Below are 22736 nucleotides of genomic sequence, written 5' to 3' on the forward strand. Positions count from 1 at the left end.
AAACTAAACTCTGGTCTATGTGGACGGACCATATTTTGCTGGATATTATCCTTTAGTGAGGTCTACAAATATTTACTGAATGAAATAAACCTGATAGAAGAGTTAAAATAACTTTTTTTGTCTTAAATTTTACATAGCTTTGGGACCTGTGAGCCAGGATGTCAAAGTAAGAATATTGCATCTAGTATATAAAATTCTGATCATACTACCTTGGTGTACTAGACCAGATTTACACATTATTGAAGCAAAGTTAGCGCTTCAACACATGTCTTGTATGAGACTGGAATGTCTTTTCAAGATATTTTAAGCATGATTAAGAGCAACAGAATTTTAAATCATTATTTTCTTCTTACTTTTGATATGTCAGTAAGTTAATTTCAGAATGGAATGAGAGCTTTTGCTCCTAAATTTTGCCATTTCTCAGTTTAATTTTCTAGCCAATACACCATGGAGAGGGAAAGTAGATATAAGACTTTTCTATGTCATCCCCTGTGCTGCTTGGAATTAGCTGATGAACCACTCCTTTCAAGTCTTTTGTCTGGTCTGTTATATCAGAAGTCGTATCATCTTTTCTGCATTTGACAGACCTCTTGGAACTGAGCACTAATCTAGATCAGTTTGTTGAAGTTTTTTAATTAAAAATCCACACAGAAAAGACAAAGCAAGTGCCATCAGTAGTTGTGACAACAAAAACTTCAAATGTAGGTCTTTAGATTTTCACATGTGGAATGCTTTCTGGGCATAGCAAAACTTATTGCATGGGAGTTACGTAGGCAGTTTTTCCCCAGAAGAATTTTGTAACTACTTTTTTCAATTAAAATTCAGAAATTACATATTTGATTATAATTCCATTCTTCCACAGATGAGCAAAATTCACTTCAAAGACACAGTCTTTGAGGGCATCAGATTCAGTCTGTGCCTTGTGATTAGGATTGTCCCAACATAAATTTGCCACTTACTCTTGGGTCATTGCTTAAGTTGCTTTTCCTTCTTGACTGCTATCATACTGATCAGAGACCCACAGGGCAGTAAATGTACTTTAAAATAATTCCATATATCCTTGCCACCAGACAAACTACATTGGAAGAAATAGAATGTATTCGAAGACTGTAACAATTAAAATCTTCTCATGAAGTTATGGCATGGGGCTTCTGTTAAAAACAGGATTTTTTCTTTTCTTAATCTCACTTTAAAATATTATCCTTTTCAAATTTGATTTATGTAGCTGCTGGATGAAGGAGCTCTTTTAAATAATTGCCAAGAGAACAAAACAGGAATCAAAGTGTCAAATTCCCTAACATTATTTTGTAGGTAGCCTTAAATACTTCTTTAATGCCTGTGAGAAATCAAATATTGGGATCTGTCTCTGTCCATTTCTCTCTTCTCAGATGGCTAATGACATGCATTATACTTCCCTGACTGTGTGTACCTTTCATTTCATGCAAAGCCTTTAATCCCTCTTTTTTAAGATAAAATGCCATAACCATAGTGTAGTAGGTTAAGATTGATTGACAAGTGCATATAATTATGGCTTCAATGGTGGAGTATGTTTTACAGTTGAAAAAAATGCACAACCTTGAAAATAAAGAAGTTGTGCCCTTTCTCTGGGATAAAAGAATCATACCAAATTAGTTCATTTCTTTGCTGGAATAAAATAAAAGATTTCCTGTAACAAAGAACACCACCCAACAGACTGCAGGAGGATGTCTTTCTTGACTTGATAATGCTTTGCCAAGAAGGAAATCAAAAGAGATAAAAGTGGAATTTTAGGAGTTTGTTCCTTTTACTTCACTTCCCATTCACAGTTCATATATTATGGGAATAAAAAGAGACAATAGCAGAGAAATGTAACATTCAATAAAAATATATAAAAGGATGAAGTCTGTGAATTAAAGCCATGGGCTATACTAAGTTAAACAAGCATCCCCTAATTTACATTTGACCTTAGATTATAGCAAAACCTATAGTAAATTCATGTTATATTTCCCTAGTCTTAGAATTCTCTTTCAGTCTATTAAGTTCCAAAGCATAGATTGTGTGTGTAAATTAGATTGGGTACATCAATTGCAATCCTATGACTTAAGCAATCGATGGGGAGAGAATGGTTTCATTCATCCAGTGATTAGGATGGTAAGTGAAGCAGATAGGTGTGCATGTGGACATTTGTTTCTCTGTTTATTGAAGCATCATTTGGACACCAACTATGGGCCAGGCATCATAGGTCCTGGGGATACTCCAGTGAATAAAATAGTCACTGCTTTTATAGAGTTTATAAAGTTTATTATATGCCTCATAGAGGCATATAATATGCTACTAAATGGATAATATGCCAATTAGTGATGAGTATTTTACTATTAAGAAAATGAAAATTGAGATAAAAAGGATTGGTACTATCCTAAGTAGGTTCTGTACTATGGAAGGTGGTCAGGGAAGAACTCTATGAAAAGGTGACATCTGAGCAGATACTTCATGAAAATAAAAGAGTATGATGTAGTTATTTGAGAAATAAGCATTGAAGTCAGAAGAAATGCAATGCCCTGAAGCTAAGACATATTTGATATGTTCTAAGAAGCAAGACAGTGGCAATTAAATAGAAGATAAAAGCAAGGGAGTGATAATCATGATGTAACTATGGAATTTGTTGGGTAAGGAGAAAAGTTATGAGGGCTATGACAGTAAAATGAGAAAAGATTAATGGGTTAGAAACCTAATGAGTGAAAAATATCAGAATCAGGGTAGAGAAACAGTATAGCTAAAGAGTAGAAGATGGTGCTCAAAAAGAAGAGAAATTAAAATTAAGATCACAGGTGGCATGTAATTGAGGATAATGACAATGTTTTATAGTTTTTATTATAGAGGGTTTTTTTTACCTCCTTTGTTCACATGGTTTTACTCATATGCAGAATCTAGGCTTAAAATAATTAATAATAATAATAATAATAATAATATGACATCCTTGTAAAAGGGAGACTGTTGGGGGAAAACCAGTGGAAAGGGAAAAACCAATGGGTAAAGGGAAGAGAAGGGAGAAGGTGATGGAAGATGAATATGCTTGAAGTACTTTTTATATATATATATATATATATATATATATATATATATATATATATATATAAATATATATATATAAATATATATATATATATATATATATACATATGTACATATATATGTGTATATGAAAATACCATAATAAAACCCAATAAAGACAATCTAAAAAGTGGGGAAGAGGGAGTGGGGTTAAGAAAAAGTAATAAAGGGGAGGGTGAAATTTGACCAAAGTTCATTATGTACCATTATGTACATGTGTGGGACTATCACAATGAAATACCTTTGTACAATTAATTTGCACTAATTAAAGATAAAAGATAATCACATGTCTAGAATGTGACCCTAGGAATGGGTGGACTGAGGAAGGGCCAATGGCAAGATTTGGAGGAAAAGAGATGAAGGAATTAACAAACTAATATTGAATGGAAGACCTATTTAACTACTGAATTTACTGAGGATTGTAGTAGGATTAGTATTGAAAAGAAGGATGGTGATTTATTTCTTTTACTTTCAAGGAAGAAGAGTAATTGTTCTCAAGTATTTATAGATAATCAAGGAAGGGAAAGGATTATATGATCTGATATTATAAATTTCAAAACTAAGGAGTTCAAGAGAGGAAAGGTGTGGAAGGGTGTGTGATAGACTGAAAGAACAAAGATGAGCAAAGAGAACACTTAGCCTATTTGAACTGAAAATGTGAAGTTTAAAGGGTTTTGAAAAAAGCTTGACAGGACTGCAGAGGAAAGAATGTGGTCAGGGAATCCAGGTTTCAGAGTCTCACACCAATAAGGAAGATAACACAATAGAGTTTATGCATTCGGAGATTGTTCTGACAGCCCATGAGTAACAGAGGGTAAATAGGCAAGGATTCAGAACGTGGAGAGGGATGGGAAAGGAGCCCCGTCAATTGATGTATAGATGATAGAAGGACAAGCTGTGAGAATGATGTCACATGGGGTAAGATTTTCATGGTGATTATCGTCAAAGGAGGTGTAGAACAGGATGAACTTAGTCCAAATCATCTCCTAGGAAAACTAAAGCAGAGAGGATGGACATGTGGGAGAAGGTTGGATATGTACAAGAAATACCACACTTCTGAGGGACTCCTGTTATTTCTCTCATGGCAACAGAGAAGACACATAGGATCCTTCACTAGATTAAAGATGTCCTAAAACAAGGAGAAATATTTTTTCTTTTCATGTACATCTCAGCTTACATTTTAGGATCTTGTCTCTTATGTACATAAGTGTCTGGAAAGAATTAAATCAGATAGCATGGGTTATAGAATGTGAAAATGCAGGCTCTGAGAATGTTAAAGGAAGATTGCTAATGCTAGACTTTTTAAAAAGGAAAGGGGTCTTTTCTGTTCCATAGTGTGTTCTTAAGAATACACACAAGTTTGCTTGTGTCAAGATATCCCCAACACTGGCAGCCCACAATGCTTTTATGCAAAGAATTGAAAGAGAATTTGGGGACAAACAATTCTGTTTATCTTTGAAAAAATTCTCACCTTTTAATTTTTTTATATCTTGTTTTTATTCAAAGGCATAAGCAAATTGATGAATGCTAACACAGAGGCACTTCTTGAAATAAATAGCTGTCCAGCTTCATTTCTCCTCAAGGTACAGTTTGAAAGTCACAGTTCTACTCCATGTTGACTATAATTTATGAAATAATGTTTCTGCTTCCTCATTTAGGAACAAACTTTTCCTCTGTCCTCTTTGATTCAGCAGCTGAGGCCTGTGAATTAAAGTGATCAAAGACAAATTAATAGGAATAAAGGCATACAAATTTTGTTGATGTGAATATTTTTAAACATTCAGGGGATTTACAATAAATAAGTGAAAACCCAGAGAGGTGGTTAGACTCAGAGGGGTACTATTTAATTAAAGTTGGTAAAAGATATATATCATTAAACAAAGGGTAACAAATAGTGGAGAAGTGACTAAATAAAAGCAAAAGGGCTTGGGTATCTACATTTTGAGAAGGTAAATGGAAACCAGGACATTTCACTCAGATGTGTTCATGCAAGCTCATCTTAGTGAGGACTTTGTTCCTTTCTCATAGCCAAAAAATTTTCCCAGAGAGATTATTTTTTTCAGAAGTTTTTTCTATTTTTGTCAGACAAATGTTGCTCTGACTATGCCTGCTGATTCTCAGGTGTCTTCAACTCAAACTACTCCACAGGTCAAGGTGGCATTTTGGGATGTGGCGTATTTTAATTTTCTTCACTCGATAATGGAAATGCCTTTATTTCTCAAAAGTTCTTAACAATTAATAAGTACAATCTTGACTCTCTGGAACATAATGGCTCTAGGGCTGCTTTAGAGCTAAGTAGACCAAATTAAATTTTCTTGTTACAGAATTATGCTTCACCTCTCTGTATTAGCTAATGCAGCCTCATGAGTCTTTTTACTGAGCTAAGCACCTATATTTCCTTGCTAATGTATTTTAGGTGGTTCAGCATTTTGAACTCCTTAATGTTATCTGCTCATGTATTAGTAAGACTGGAAACAAAGGGGGCAGGGACTTGCTAGACAGGTTAGAGAAAGGGAACTTGATGGAATGTACCTTTGGCCCAGGGGCAAGATTAACAGGGCATGGAGAATCTTGAAACTACTCCAGGCACCTTGGCGCCTCTGCAGCCCATCTGCTGTGATTGAACAAGCAGAAAAGCACACATGGCAGGAGATTTGAACAAGCCAATTGTACTGGGACATGGTCAGCTTCCTTACATCCGGGGAAGAAGAATCTTTATAAAACCCTCCACCAAAGGAGTCATGAGCAGCTCAGTCTTTCTGACTCCCACCCATGAGAGTGGCCTGTCTTTCTTTAATAAACTTCTTCTTCACCTGTCACTCACTTCTTGTCTAGGTGCCTCATTCTTCGACTGACCCTGGGTAAGTGCCCAACGAACTCAAAACCAGTGAAAACTTATGAAGTTTTCACCATTCTTTTATCCAAAGTGTCTAAAAACCTATGACAATATAATTCAGCCATATTCTGCCTTAAGAAATCTTTTAAAAATTGGGATGCATCTATCCAATACAGAAAGAAAGGAGATTGTCAGGAAAGGAGAAGATCAATAAAGATATTTTGCAACCACTAATACTTTAAATGTAAACTTATCAAAATACTTATGTCATTTCCGATATTAGAAAACAACGTTTAGAAGCAATTAGACACTGCTCAGATTAATTTACAACAAACAGGAGAGTGGTCCAAAATCCCAGACATGTATCCAATGAAGTCAAGAGTCCAGAAGAGGTAGACAGTAATTTGAGGTAAGAGGGATGTCAAAGGAGTGAAGGAAGCTATGTCATGGAAAAACTACTTGGAGAGACAGTTCAGGTAGTGGCGATAAGAGAAAATAAATGTTTAAAGATAAGAGGAAGTAATACTAAATTTGACTACAAGAAATGGATTAGCCATTATAGCAGTAGAAAGAAAGATGGCCTGCCAGCAGGGAATGGTGATAAATTCCCAAGACTATAGTACATGGCCATGAAGAGGGCTCTACTGCCTTTTTTCAGCCTGAGTCAGTAGTTTTACCCCCAATTGCATTTGTAACATTGGTGCAAATGTGAATGGAATGAGAAAGACAAACAGTGCTTTTTTATTTTAAATATAGCTTTGATCTTTCAGATCCCCTAGAAGGAACTTGGAAATCCCCAGGAGTCTGCAGAACTCAGTTTGGGAAGTGCTACATTTATTATCATAAAAATCATCTTTCCAGTCTTCATTGAATTATTGCCTGCCATTGTAGGGGGGTGGGTAAGCAAGTGGGAGAGAAGAGATGGCAAGGCAAAGAGGTGGTGTTATTTTCATCCTTCTAATTCACTGTCTTCTGTTCCTGTGGTTAACAATTGTTTCTGACACCTCCGGCATTGGAGAGTTGGTTTAGTGCTTTCTGGACCATTCATAGCTTGAGGCTTTCCTGGAGATTTGAAGGATTCTTGAGGGTCCCTCTCCCACCCCAACTCCTAATCCAGGAATTATTCACCTGAAGTTTCCTTGATGAGTTGGTTGGGTGTCTGTTCTTAAGGTCACTTTTTCCATCTGCAATCTCTAAGACTCCAGTTAGCTTCTGGTCAGGGTGTTTATTCCAAAAATTGTTTACATTCCGGTCTACTCTCCTTCTTCATCTGAAAATTTTCTCAAATACCTCCAAATATCACTTAAATGAACATTCTTACAGTACCCTCACAATAACTGCTTTTATCTGCAACCTCTGACCTGACCTACAGGATTATAAATTATCTTAAATATCTCTGTAATCAATACGATTAACCATTACAAAATTAACTGCAAGATAATTGACACCTTTTCTCAGAGTAGCCAACATATTTAACCATTGTCTATGCTTCAGTAGACAAAATCTGACTGTTTACATTTACATATATCTGTATATATATGCGTACATATACACATACATACATATTATTTCATATAATTACAGATTTTATGGTTAAAATCCATAAGACTTTGCTTATTTTCATTGTTTTCTTAGAAAAATTATCCACACATTGAACTTGAGTCAGAATCTGTGATAAATATTTTAGTAACATTGTATGAAGATAATAAGTATATACTTAAAGTAGATCAACCAATAATGCATATTCATTGAAGTTCAGAGAAAATGTAAGAGATTCTTATCTTTTATAGTATTCCTAAACTTCAATAAAGTGTTTTAAATAATTAATTCTGCTTTAATTAATATAAATAACTCTTTTAATATATTTAATTTAAATGCCTATTTAAGATTTAATTTAAAGTGTTGCTCTCTAAACTGTGAGGCATGACCATACAAATGTTCTTAATGCCAGAGATGATTTGTACTTTAAAATCCTCAGGGGAAAATGTAGATAAAAAGAAAAATGGATCAGTATATCCTTCATAGCTAAACCATTATTTACTTACTAGGTTTAGTACATGAACGGGCTATTGTCAGAGTGCTCACTGCTGTGATAAAATTAAAACACATCAGCATTTTTCAAACCCAACAAAAGAAATATGTAATATAGAGAGAGAATAATACTTCCTTTTAAAGAAAACAAATCACCTGCTCAGCTCAATAACCTACCTTAATCTGGTGATTAAGTTCCAAGGATGAGTGATTTTGAGCTGCCATAAAAATACAAAGTGTATCCATATATTGGATTTTATTAATCTCCTGATTTTGACTGTCTTGGTTTTATTCTTGGAATAAACCAGAAAAGTCCATTCGTGCTTACATTCTAAAGCATAATTACTATGATTAAAAAGTTGCAGTAACTTATGAGCTGTAAAACTAGTAAATTATATCCAGCCTGTAAGTAGAACTAATTATAAAGCTGTTGCTTGATTAAGGTGTTTATACTAAAGAGTATTAAAGGGATTAGTCCAAAGCTTTACATCCTGCAGCACAGAATTAATATGCAGGATTTAAACACTCAAATTAATTCAGGTACAGCAAACAATTATATGAAATAGGAACACTCGACCTAGCTAATGACCACACTAGCCCACCAAGCTAATTTATAATCATGTACTTATTGACCTCTCTGCCTGTTCACAAAGGACTGTTCTTAGGCTAATTCCTGCCTGCAAGCCACTGCTCATAGCCCTGTGTCTAGTCATCCTTGTGATTAGTACCAAACAGGAAGCACCATCTCTGCTTTCTTGATATCATTGCTTGTTTTGTAGAAATGAAATATCTCATCCTGCAAGAAGTTACATGAGTGATAAAATTTATATCATTATCAAGGAAATATATTTACTAAGACGTTCCTAAGAACATTCGTAGTCTCTTAAACCAAACTTTCTCATTATGCCCCAAACACTCTTTTTGAGGGGTTATTACCTAATTGAAATTAAAATGTGGAAGGAGAAAGAGACTAGGTTAAAATAATGGCAAGTCCAGATTAAGGTTTAATATTCTGGTATTTGACAAGCTGACCATGCCACACTCCAGTCCAGTGCCTCTGGGATTTCCTGAGATAAATATACCCCGTACAGTTCCCCTGGAATTTATTCATTCAAAAATTTCAGCAGACAACTATTGAACTCCTACCTTGTGCATATATTTTTTAAAGGAAATTGGTGGTGTAGTCCTTGCTTCAATGAACCTAGGAGCAATTCACATTAGTAGTAAAGAAGAGAGAATTATACTCTCAATTATAAATAGATATGAAAGAGCATTGGCATAAGGGAGGCACAATGACTTAGGTGAGTCAGGGCCAAGAAGATGATGCCACAGGTCATGTAGATTCACTATGTAAAGCATTGGACCAACAATCCAAAGACTTGGGTTAGACCTAGAAAACTACTTGAATTACTAGATATGTGAGTTTAGACAATTGCTTTAATGTACCTGTGACTCGCTGTCCAAAAAATTTATCTGATACAGATCCAATGGTATCATTGAAGTCGGTTGAAATCCAATTTCTCACATGCACATAAAGGATCATTCTTGCTGTTGCTAGGTATCCCACCAAAAAAAAAAAAAAAAAAAAAAAAAGGTTGGTAAGGTGATCCACTGAGAGAAATACAACTTGCTTCATTTCTTAAATTTAAGAATCATTTATTCATTCTTTTCATTTATAGCTGTGTTGACCAAACATTCTTCTGTTCTAAAAGAGGGTACATAGCAAGCAAGAACAAAACATTTATTTTCTCTGAATGGAGATTTAAAAATCACTATTCTGTCATCCTTAAGAAAAAATTTTTTTTTAAAAAGTGTTGTGAAATCCCAGAGGCTGTTTCCAATGATCCAAATAAGGTCTGTATGAGGAAGCATATTAAAATAATGACTTGAAGGTTTTCCCTTTAGGGAAAGTTGGAGTATATCTGGAATACACTGAGGAGAAGGATTCTCTGTCCAAGCTCCAGATCCTCAGCCCTGAAAGTTGTCCTTTAGTCAGTTTGTGGTGTCTGAGACCCCAGCAATTATCCAGTGTGGGGAGGGGGCTACTGGACCAGAAAACTGACTTCAACTCTGCAAGAGATGACTCCCAATCACAAGTGTCAGATGGAGGTGAACAGGTGAATACCTTTTACCTGACCAGGTCTCTCCAAGAGGGTAAGGATCCCTGGCTCTTCGCATTTCCTGTACCCTGGTGCATTTCCTAGTTTGACCTCTGGAAGTATTGAAATCTGGCTAAGAAAAGCTGAATAGGAATACATCTAATTTTCCCCTCCATTAGAGTAGAGAGTCCTAATTTAAATACTTAAAAATCATTCTTAATACATAATAGATGTCCAATAAACACATGGCTTAATGAATGAGTGAATTTGTGTGTAGTGTATCCTATGTCTGACAAAGGTCAACAGACTGGAGGCAATGCATACTTATGAAACAATAGATCCATAGAATTTGCTTCAGTGTTTGATTATCCTTAAGAATTATTTCAGAAGATGTTAAGAAATTCTACATTTACTAGTAGTGAATAAAGGACTTTTCATTTGTAACTTTTCCAAGTTATGGTTATCTTCGAGTACCACTGGAACTATGAGTAATTTGGCATCCTATGCAGTGGATAAAGGTTCTCTGAGTCATCCCCACAAGTAGGAGATGGCGGAGTCATGCAGAAAATGAGCTGTATGATGAAAGACCAAGCCCTCTGTAGTTGACCCAATTATAGAGTGATGTAGAAACAGGAATTTCATGCTTTACATGCCAAGAGATTTGATGAGCAAGCAAGGAGAATCATGGATTGCACTGACAGTAAAAGTGGAAAAGGGAGAGTCCTCAGTTCTTAAAGCCATATGCTTCTCGCAGGAGAAACTGAGTTTTCTGAGTCTCCTAAGTCCTAAAAGTTGGCATAAAATCTTGGGCATAGTAAACTACTAAATGATTACTTATTTCTAATAAAAATGATGTCAGTTGGAGAAGAGAAGATACAGTTTCATTATGTTCAAAAGAAGGAAAAATTTGAGATGAGAGCTGAACCCTCAAGAAACCTACAGGGATAATAGGAAAGCAGAATAGGGCAGAGGGGTTTGGGGAGCCAGAGAAAGCCCTGGTTTTAAAAGAAGTCTTACTTCAGCTTATTCCCATTGGAAGCTTTAGAGGATAAATTTTAGTTGTTCCAACAGAAACAGGGAGTGAATTTTATATACCACATCAGCCATGTTTTATCCATAGCCTGGATCATACAGGGGAAAGAAGAACGTGTAACCTCACAGGCATCTCTTGGTGACTCCGGTGGCCGATAGCTACCACAGAAGAAAGTTATGGGTGAGAACCATCAGCAGCTGACACTCACAGCCACACCTGAGTCCTGGGTGTAAAAGGAACCAAAAGCAACTACTTCAAGGATGTTTAGGTCTGAAAGTTGCAGGGGCTGCAGCCTAGCCACTTGGGCAGTGAAGATTGGGAGGATCCAGGCCAAGCCTAGCAAAAAGTTAATAAGACATCATCTCAACCAATGACTGGAGGCGGTGTCACATGCCTGACATCCCAACTACCAGAGGAAGCACAAATAGAATTGCTGTCCAGGTCGTCCCAGGTACAAAGCAAAACCCTATCTCAAAAATAACCAACACGAAAAGGGCTGTGGAGTGGTTCAAGTGGTAGAGCACCTGCCTAGCAAGCACAAGGCCCTGAGTTTTAAAGCCCAGTACTGAAAAAAAGAAGAATCAGGACCTGGATTGGAAGGCTTAATAGAAAAAGGAATAATATTGCTGGATTAAACAGAGAGAAGAATAGAAAAGTTAAGGGTTTTTCTCAACCACATTTGCTAATTCTGCAGGCATGAGACCAACAAATGTATAATATTATTTTCTTTAACCCTCATGAAATTTCAATGGAGATATCATTATCCTCATTTTACAGATAAAAAACCTCACACTTGGAAAAAAATCTGTTGTACCCAAAATTCTATGTTCTTTAAATATGAAATATCAATATGAAACATTTTCCTTTGGGTGTGTGCTTAAAGAAAACAGAGAAGGAACCCACAAAGAGTTCCAAAACTGAATTGAATTTGATATAATATCCAATGAAGTCACAGTGTTCAGCACGTAATGTTTTAAAACATGGTGGTTCCCTAGAGAAAAGAGAATTGTCAAACTAACAAGTGGATCAGACACTATCAGCAGTTTTCCCAAAAGGTGAACTGCAGAAATCTAGAGTACTTACATATTTCTCATAAAAAGAATTCTCATGTCAAATAATTTTGGGAAACCTGTATATTTGACTGGTCTTTTGGAAAGCCATACCATATAAAAGCTTCTAGTAGTCCTGTCAATAATTCTTTAACCTTTCTAATATTATTTGTTCACAATTTCTTTTTCAAAGTTTTTATGAAACACTTGTTAGCATTTCTCAGGACATTAGTAGTCCTTGGGCTAGGGTTTAGGAAACTAAGAGCATTGATGTACCCTATATGAATGAATCTATGAATATTCTGAAGAGAAAATTACAGTAAAATACATAATGTGATCAGAATCTAGACATGGTAGAAAGAGTAACGAGATTTGGAAATAGCCTTTTACTTTCTTATGGGAACTCTGGACAGAGGGAAAGACAATGAAAATAGATGTCCATAATTTAGGAAGAAACTGTGCCATTCAAATACTAGGTACACATCAAATGTTTACTTAACCAATGATCCACAGGAGAAAATGTATTTAATTATTCAGAAATAGAATCATAATAAACTAATTTAAGAATCATGACATTAAGAATTAAAGTAATGTGGCACAAGGTCAAAAATCTGAGTAAATTATAACTCTACCACTCACAGAAATGTCACATTCTTGCCATTGTGTTTCTTTTCATGCGTGTAAAACAACTTGTCCCTATTTTACTTTTAGAAGATATTTAGAATCATTTACTTTGAAAGGATTTGAAAATAAACAAATGTTGTTTATAAGCAGGTATCCTTATGTAAAGAAATAGAAACTATTTTGGACATTTCTTAAAAATGGCATTTTTTCCTAATGACATTTCTTCTTTATGTTAATGAATACAGCTGGGCAATCTTTAATGCACTATGAGACTCACTTTAGGTAATTATCAACATCAGTTAAAATTATATGGTATTTTTAGGCAAAAAAATTATATGGTATTTTTAAGAGAACCAATTCATATACTAACATTTTCCCTCCTGTGCAGTGGATTCTCTGAGCATTTTTGTCTCTATTAGTTGGTATATTTTGGAACAAATGCTATTAGTTGGCCAGAATTATGCCTATAGACATCTCTGAGTCAGACAGACTCTAGCAAAAGATCAAACCTGTACATGAGATAAGCAGGATCATCTGTAAATTAGACATACATCTGTGTGAAAGTTAATGAACTTGAAGTTGGAAGTACAGGATGGAGCTTTTGGATGAAGATTAAGTAGCAAACTTGAGGCATATTTGCATGGTACCAATGAAATGTGTACCTGTACTTGAGAAATATAAACAGTGACTCAAGGTTATCCAGTCAGATGAAAAAAACTAAAAACCTGCCAATTTCAAAATAATCACAGAATGACAATTTAATAATTACAGTACAAGAAATTATCTTTTTTTCCAAAGTTGAACTACAGCAAAAACTATGTGTGTATGTCACAATACTGGTTGTTTTAGGCTTACCACTTTCTTCTCTTTTTCTTTGCAAAAATCAGATATTTCCCCAGGCAAAGATCATGACTGTGGCATCATCCTAACTGATACAAAAGAGTGTAAATATGAGCATGTTTGGGTATTAGGCAACGGAAATGTGGATTGGAATTGACTAATAACCCTTGCCCATGAAATTTAGAAATTATTTTAAAGGATTCATAGATTTATAGGAATTTAATCATATAGGAATCACTATCTTCTAATTGAGATCCAGAGATTAAATTCCACCGCATGTCACATCTTAAGCAAAAAAAAAAAAACAAACAAAAAATGTGGATCCTTGTACATTCTCTTCCTTTTGTGTATGGTCATTTTGGTCACTGCCTTGAGAGCCTTACCTTATGATTGTAGTATAACATTGGAGCGTCCATTTTGTTAATTATATACTTGGTTTCTATTATCCTTCTGATTATGTAGAATGATATGGGCATAAAATTTTTATATTAATTCCATCTCTATAAAATGTGTACATATGTATGTACACAATATACAAATGATAGATTTTATATAACACAGTTGAATCATACCCAAAATATCCAAAATGAGATGTATAGACAAAATAAATATTGAAATGTCAATGAAATGAACTGAAGAAGTAAAAGTTTATGGATCATTTCCAGACAAAGAAAATGAAACTTGAAAAGATTCCAAAAGGAAAGGAAGACAGCAAACTTTTTTGGCCTGTTGTGACTTTTATTTTTATAATGTTTCAATCAGCCCTCAGGTGATGGCTATAACCAGAGCAGTGATCCTATATGTTTTCCATACATGTGGATCTTATTGTTGGATTTAGTGTGCATCTGTCTTAAAGGCCTGTCTTGAAAGATTGTTAGATAAAAACACACTACCCATGACAGACCATGCATGACAAAATGAACATTGCATAGTGTTTTATTTCAGCCATCTGTTAACATTTTACCATAAACTGTAGTGGGTATTTTCAGTGTGTAAACTAAAATATAAAGCCTTTCTAAAGTAGTTTAGATTTCAAAGAACTTTATTTGGCCACTAACTACGTGGAACAGATGCATTTATGAAGCTTAACTAAAAGTGATGTTATTCTCTGAGCTAACATATTGATGAAATGGTTATTTCATGTGTAAGTAAATTATGTAATTAAGTTGTATTTGCATCATTCAAATTCTACTTTTTAAGTGCATTTGCTTTCATATGTTAAAATATGGCAGGATGTATAACACTAGTGATTTAAAAAAAGTGCTGCTTTTTATTTTATTTATCATTGAATAGCACTTTTGAAATTAAAGCTGTAATGGCATGAAATAGCTCCAAGAAAAGAGGAAAAATGAACAATGAAAAATGAGGGAAATGGTAGAGGAAGAAAGTGAAACATAAAGATAAAATTAAAAAGAAAGATGAGCTGCTGTGATCTTAGAATGTTGTCATCTTAGATCCATCACCCAGCTCCAGACTACTGGAGGTATCAGAAACAGGGATCACTCACCCAGGAATTTAGATCACTTGACCCTAAAGTCAGTAGACTAAGAAAGGCAAAAGCCACATTTCTCCTTGTGTTGGACACCGTCTAATAAATTAGGAAATGCAAATTCCTTATTTAGTCCCTTAAATCACATGATCATTGTGAAGAACTCCAATGATCTGGATAGAAAAAAAGCATTTTAGTCTCAATATATAATTTAAGCATTGTAATGCTAACATAGTAATCCCTATCTAATAATTTAGTCCTTATAAATGATTTGCAATTAGTATGGGTTAAAAAATTAATTTTTAATGATATTTATCACCTTCATGTATTTCCTTCTTTCATGTTGCCAGCCGATGACTAGTCAGTGTTTCTCACCACACCTTCACGGCCATGAGGAGGCCCCTGTGTGCAGGGTACTCTTGTGCTGCACCGGGGTTCCTATGGTCTTTGCAACAATGACTTTGTCCACATTGTTGCTGCTTGCCTAGCTGGCATTTAAACCTGGTTTGATTCCTAAAGGGCCTCTGTCTTCCTCCTACTCGTCCATACATTGACTTGTTATCACCTTGGCTCTCACAAGTGTCATGTCTTCATTGAGTTCACAGCCTAGCAGTCAGTTCCCAATTGCACTGTCAGATCAGTTCTTCTGTCACCAAGTACTGGGATCACTGACTTCCATATTGCTATGACCCTCTAAAGGCTTAACAGAACTCTCTGGGCCCTTCTCATGATGCATAGGATCCAATGGCTACATGAAACATTAAACTCTGGCCCAGATTTTTCCATGTGGTTTTATCCTACAAAATACATTTGATCGGGTCACTTCCTAGATAGGCCAAGGTGAGGGACAATTGAAGAGAAAATTCCTTCTATATTACCAAACATGATGCACACAAAAGCTTTTTTCTCTCACTGCCCCGCCCCCACAAAAAACCCTTGATGTTTAAATACATCATCAGAGGTGGGTATTGGCATACACTCTTTAATCTGCTCTGCCTTTCACTATTCCCCAAGTGTTCCATGGTCCACTGGGAATTTCTACCATCTTCTTCTAGTCTGATGAGGATTTACCTGGTCTTCTAGTTGGCATGGCTGGTTATTGATATGCCAGTGGAGTAGAAACAGGTAAGAAAGAAATACTCTGAAAAGTCTGGCTTGCCAGGCCATTATCTTACTATAAATCCTATTTTGAATGTCTGAAGCAAAATAGTCTCTTTCTCTCTGCTGTCCACCTGTGACAATGCTAATCCATTACCCCCATGTGCCTCCCTGTTGCAAGACTAATTGATATCTCTGATGGACAGAATATCATCAGCATAAAAACAAAATGTAAAACACATTTTATTAATATCTTTCAAACTATGCTCCCTATTGACTTTTACATTGTTCTGGTGGAAGGAGAAATAGTGGAAGAAGGTCATGTGGTGCTTGCCCCATCTATTCTTTTGCTGATGGCATCTCACTGTTTTCTCCAAGTATCTTCTCTTAGCATCTGAGAGCTGGAAGTAACTGCTCTGCTGTGAAGTGATCCCTTAAAATCAACTATCCCTTAAGATCAACAGAGTTGATCTTGCTGGAAATGTTCTTGCACAGAAGCACTGACCTTGGCTTATTTTATATACTCTAGGATTTTTTCATCCATTCTAAATTTGAAGTGTCAGCTTAGAAGACCAAAATAAAGAAAAATATAGCTAAACCACCATTTTGTGGTCATGCATAAAAATGCCACCTAGGAGAGAGACAATTACCTTGAGTGCTATAGAACCTGCTTCTTTTCAGAAGATGAAGCTGTGGACAAATAGCCTTCAAACAAACATAGTCAAAAATTATTTATAATACTCTTTGACAATATATATGTTTCTGGCTGCATTTACCTCACAGTTCTGCCTTCTCTACTACTGTTAGTCAAACAGACTGTGGTAGTGTAAGATAAGACAGAGCAAAATGTTCTGTTGGTCATCACATAATATCAGAATGGACACTTTTGAACTCTGATGAATTCATCCCTCACCTGTGGAAAGGTCTCCTTTTGGCAATTTGTGCTGTATAAATATTCAAGACTGTGTTCTATATAAATAGAGCAAATGTAAACAAGAAGAGTCTCTTGGTTTAAAAATCATGCATCCAACTGTCTAAGACCATCAAACACATCATTATCTAGATCCAAAGCACCGTCATAGGAGATGTACACAAAAATATCATGGTAGTAGAGAGGAAAGTAAGACCAATTACAACTAGTGATGCTTGGATAGGTTTTGTGGAGAAAATCCCTTTCAGCTGAGCTTTGAGGGTGGAGGAATTTAATAAACAGAATGAAAGAAGAGGACATTTTCATACATCCTAAGCAAAAACTCTATTACTGAGCTATAGTCCTGCCCAAGGTCAGAATGTTTCAATAAAATTTGGAGTTAACTCCATGCAGTGGGTTTGAGAGATGAAGGAGGCATGGGAAATAGGAAGCTTTAAGAGCATGAAAATTTAGCTTGGGACAGATCAAGAGGTATCTTGAATATGAAATAGTACTTTACTCTGCAAGCCACTGGAAATGTATCTTGATCTTAAAGTAGAATATGAATATAAGTCAATGTGACTTACTTTTGTGGGACTGGGGTTTGAACTTAGGGCTTCATGCTTGAAAAGCAGGCACTCTAGTACTTGAGCCACACCTCCAAATTTTGCTCTGGTTATTTTGAAGATGGGAGCCTCATGATCTATTTGCCCAGAGTGGCCTTGAACCATGATCCTCTTGATCTCAGCCTCCTGAGTAGCTAGGATTACAGGCCTAAGCCACCAGTGCCCAGTCATAATATTGACTCTAGAGTTTTGGGGGGATATTTTTTCTTTTTAGGAGGTACTGGGATTTGAAATTAGGGCCTAAAGCTTGCTAGGCAGGTGCTCTACCACTTAAGCCACATCTCTAGCCCTGCAATTTTTTTAAGTCAGGAATATAATGGGTAGTAGAGCTAAGACAAAAATGTTCTGTCTATGTAAATCACAGTTAAAATTTATATTTCATGGCTGAAATGGAAGCAGTTTTGGTAAAGAGTAAGTAAACAATTCTCAAAGGGTATCGTTGATACTTTCCACTGCATAGACCTTAGATTGAATGGCACTAATTTCAATCTATTCTTGAAATGTTACTTAGAAAACTAAGCAAAACAACAACAAAGAAAACCCCTGCACACAAAAGAGTTTTCCTGAAACACTTTTCTGTGACAAAAATTGTTCGAATTTTGGAAGGAGGCTCCCAGATGTAGCTCATCAGGAGGGCTTTCTATGAACTTATCATTCTTATAGAAATTCATCTGCGGACAGTGGAAGCTAGGAATGAGAGGTGAGAGAAAATGAATAGATTTGAAAATTGAGACACTGAGCCAAATACTAGACCCAGAAGACCTTGACTGTTTCATTAAAATAAAATAACTTCACTGTCACCTTTTCTACATGGTGAGCTGACAAGAGTTGATTCATGAGTCTTTTCTATTTAATGAACAAGGCAGGCACACCTGGAGACACACACACAAATTGGCAGTGGTGGAGGCAGCTCTGGATGAGGTCTGGAGATAGCACAGATAAGGACTTTCAGGTGTGCAACACTCCCATTCTAAAGGTTTTGGGAAGAGCACAAGTTTGTGGCAGGAACTCATCAGTGTCTGTATATGTTGAATTTCTTACAGTGAAGTGATTATCTCTCAAATTTTGTGTGTGCTAATAGCCATTCTTTCCCCCCAAGATTGGCTATTTACTTCTTATTTGAGGCACAATTCTTTTTTAGAGTTATACTGATAGCTAATGATGTAGCAGAAAAGGGACTTGCAAATGACATGCATCTGTAGATGGTAAATATGAAGTTGGGAAAGATTCTTTACTGATTCTGTAAAACCTTATAGAACCCACCTGTTTGTGTAGCTAGGCTTCATTCCTGTGGAAGTTTTAAATCTGTCCTGGGATTATCATGCTTTATCTTCCCACTAATTCAGTGGGTTCAGAAGGTATGGTGCTATAGACCCTAATTTAGTGTGCTTGATGAGCAAGCTGCTAGGGGATTTCTCTAAAGTCCCACAACAATGCAGTCAGTCAAAGAACTCAAGCTGGTTAACCCTAATCCTGTGTTTTGGCCCGGAATGATCTGTGACTAGCTGCCCTTGGTTCCTTAGGACAATGTATGCACAGCCCTCACACCACAGATGCCCTCCCTGCTGCTCTCTGTCTACTGGTCTAAGCTTGAAATGATAGCCATTCCACATGAACTAAAACTAGTGTTATTTTTCTCAGTATCAAGTTATGCTCTCCTACTGCTGTATTTATCAGATCTGTTAGGAGATGAGATGCAGAAACCATGTGAATGATGTCCTTTTGAGAAAGTTATTTCCTTGCAATGATTTTCATCAATACCAGAATTTCTCTAGAGGCTGATAATGACCATTGAGTAAAGGTGACTGCTCTGGGTTAGACATTAGTTATCATGTTTGGCTGTTTTATCCCACTGCTCTCAAGGCTACTGAAAACCTTATCAAAGGGAAAAATATGCTCTTGTCATTTAGGAGGTGGTATGAAAAGTTCATCATTTTAACAAACATGGACATTTTTCCTAAAATAAGTCCATTCCTCTAAAATCCCTATTTTTGTCTATTATTGCAATATTTATTGAGGTAATTAACATGTTTTATGATAAATGTGGAATAATTCACTACCTTGAGAGTAAACTGAACAATAATATTTACTTTGGATTGGAGTTAGACCTAAATCTTGGGAAGTTTTAAATTTAGTTCAAACTTCATTAATTTTGGCTAGTAAACTGGGATATAAAGTTATTTTAATGACCTTTAAAAATCATTATTTTGCCGAATTGGTTGGAAATGCAGCTAATGAATACTGAAAAATAAAGGAGCTTTGGCTTTTTATTTTCCTAAAACAAACTTTCTAAAAACAATCTTGTTAGAGTATGTGGCTTTAACATTTGAGACATTCCAAAGTAAGAAAAATAACTCATTGTATGTAAGGTACAGTACAATAAACTTAGAAATATGCCATTCTTAAAATATGTGGTCTTAGATTAGTTTTCACAACATGAGGAAAATAAAGAGGAAAGGAAACCAGCCTAGTCAAATATTGTCTCTGTCCTTTTTTCATACCTCCTCTTTGAATTTTCTTGTCTCTTCAATTAATTCTCCACCTGTACTGGGTATTAAGAAAATATTTTACAGATATGATATAAAGCAGCTGCTATGCCCTATACTTTTATATTATTACACCGGTTTTAATAACTGTAATTCTGGTTAACACTATTGGTGCACTGGCATTTTAACTACCTAGTGATTTAACCCTTCCAGCCAGAACCTAGAGCTGTCCACACCATTATGGGCTATTGGGAACTTCCCTGCTGAATCGCTTTGAACAAATCTTGACTTGTGGATCCAGATAAGCTTCTCAGACTGCTTTCTGTGTAGTCAGAAATCATATTAAACTGAAGAGGGAAGTGCTATTTCTTTTATATCACTTATTACAAGATGAAACTATCTTTGTTTTGGGTGGTACTGGGGTTTGAACTCAGGACCTCACACTTGCTAAGCAGGTGCTCTATCACTTGAGGCACCTCCCCAGCCCAATGAAACTCTCTTTTTCTTTAATTAATGTGTGTTTCTTCCACTAGAATATAAGCTCCATGGTAGTTTATCTGTCTTGCCTGCTTCTTTATTCCCTGCTTCTAAAAAATTGCCTGTCTACTACATGCTTACTACCATTTGTTGAATAAGAGAATGGATGATTAAGAAGTAGACAAAATGTGATTCTACTGGAATAGAAAAGCAGAAAAATGGAAGCAACTACATTTTACTGAATCAGTCATAATTTATCAATCCCCTTGACAATATCTTAGTTTATACTTCAATAGTTATACTTTCCAAAAAGTTAGAAAACAATCACGGTTTTATTTCTACCTGTTCTAGATTGTTTGTCTATTTTGCTATACATTTTATTACTTTTTAATAGTGTCATTCCTTTATGCTACCTTTGACTAGTTTTTTCTTACATTATAATGTACATTTTATTTTTATTAGTATGTAATATTAGGTAGCACATTGTGATATTTACATATGTGCTTACAAATATCTTAGATTCACCCCTTCCATCCTCTCCCTCACTCCCTCTCCCTGCTTCTTAGAAGAATTTTAAGTTTTCATTATTATATTGCATTTTTATTGTTGTGCTGGGTGGGAGTACATTGTGGCATTTACAAATGTTCTTACACTGTATCAAATACATATTCTATTTTCATATTTGAAGACAAAAATACATCCACCATATTTACCCCCCTTCACCCTTTCTTTATGTCCTTTCCCTTCTCACTGGTACGACTCCCAACAGAACCTGTTTTGCTTCCCTTTTTAAGTGTGTACTGATAGTTCAAGGGAGCTTTGCCTTGGTATTTCAGATTAACTACCCCTGTTACTTATTCTCCTCTGTCACCCTGCTCCCGTAGTATTTAATAGCTTAGAGTGCACTACATTATATTGTCTTCAAGCACAGATATAATGTTTCAAAAATTTCTATTTCCTAACATTCTCTTTTCCTCTCCCACCTTCCTGTGATCCCCCTTAGATAGACCCACTAACACAATGGTGTTCTCGCTCTCTCTTATATATGATCTCATATATAAGATCATATATGTATTTTTGTGCACATTTATCTTATAGGTCTAGCTTCCACATATGAGGGAAAACATGCAACCTTTGACCTATTGAGCCTGGCTTATATCACTTAACATGTTCTCCAGTTCCATCCATTTACCTGCAAATAACATAGTTTCATTCTTCTTTATGTTTAAATAATACTCCATTGTGTATGTATACCACATTTCCTCAATATACTCATCAGTTGTGGGCTGCTGGGTTTTTGCAAAGCTTGGCAATTGTGATGAGAACTATAATAAACATGGGTGTGCAAATGGCTCTGCTGCATTCTGGAGCCCATTTTCAGGTATATGCCAAGGAATGGCATTGCTGGATTGTATGATATATCTATTTTTAGTTTTTGAGGAACCTCAATACTGCTTTCCATAGAGGTTGGACTAATTTACATTCCCATCAGCAGTGCAGAAGTGTTCCTTTCTCCCCACATCCTCACTAGCATTTGTTGTTTGTGTTATTGATGATGGCCATTTTGACTGGGATGAGGTGGAATCTCAATGTCATTAAATTTGTATTTCCTTTATGACCAAGGATGTTGAGCATTATTTCATGTGCTCCTTGACCATTTGTATTTCTTCTTTTGAGAACTGTCTATTCAGTTCATTTGCCCATTTATTCACTGGGCTGTTGATTCTTTGTGTAGTTAGTTTTGAGTTCCCTCTACATTATGGTTATTAACATCTGCTGGATGTAGAGCTGGCAGATCTTCTCCATTCTTTAGGCAGTCTCTTTGGCTTGTGACTGTTTCCTCTGCTGTGCAGAAGCTTTATCGTTTCATACAGTCTCATTTGTCAATCCTTTCTCTTAATTCTGGGCTGCTGGAGTTCTATTTATAATGTTATTATCTATACCTATTTGATCCAGTGTATTTCCTATTTTTTCTGGAGTAGTTTCACCATTTCATGTCTTATAATAAGATCTTTGATGCACTTTGAATTGATAGTAGTACAGACCTT

The sequence above is a fragment of the Castor canadensis genome, chromosome 6 (assembly GCF_047511655.1).
Source record: "Castor canadensis chromosome 6, mCasCan1.hap1v2, whole genome shotgun sequence".
Classification (NCBI taxonomy): domain Eukaryota; kingdom Metazoa; phylum Chordata; class Mammalia; order Rodentia; family Castoridae; genus Castor; species Castor canadensis.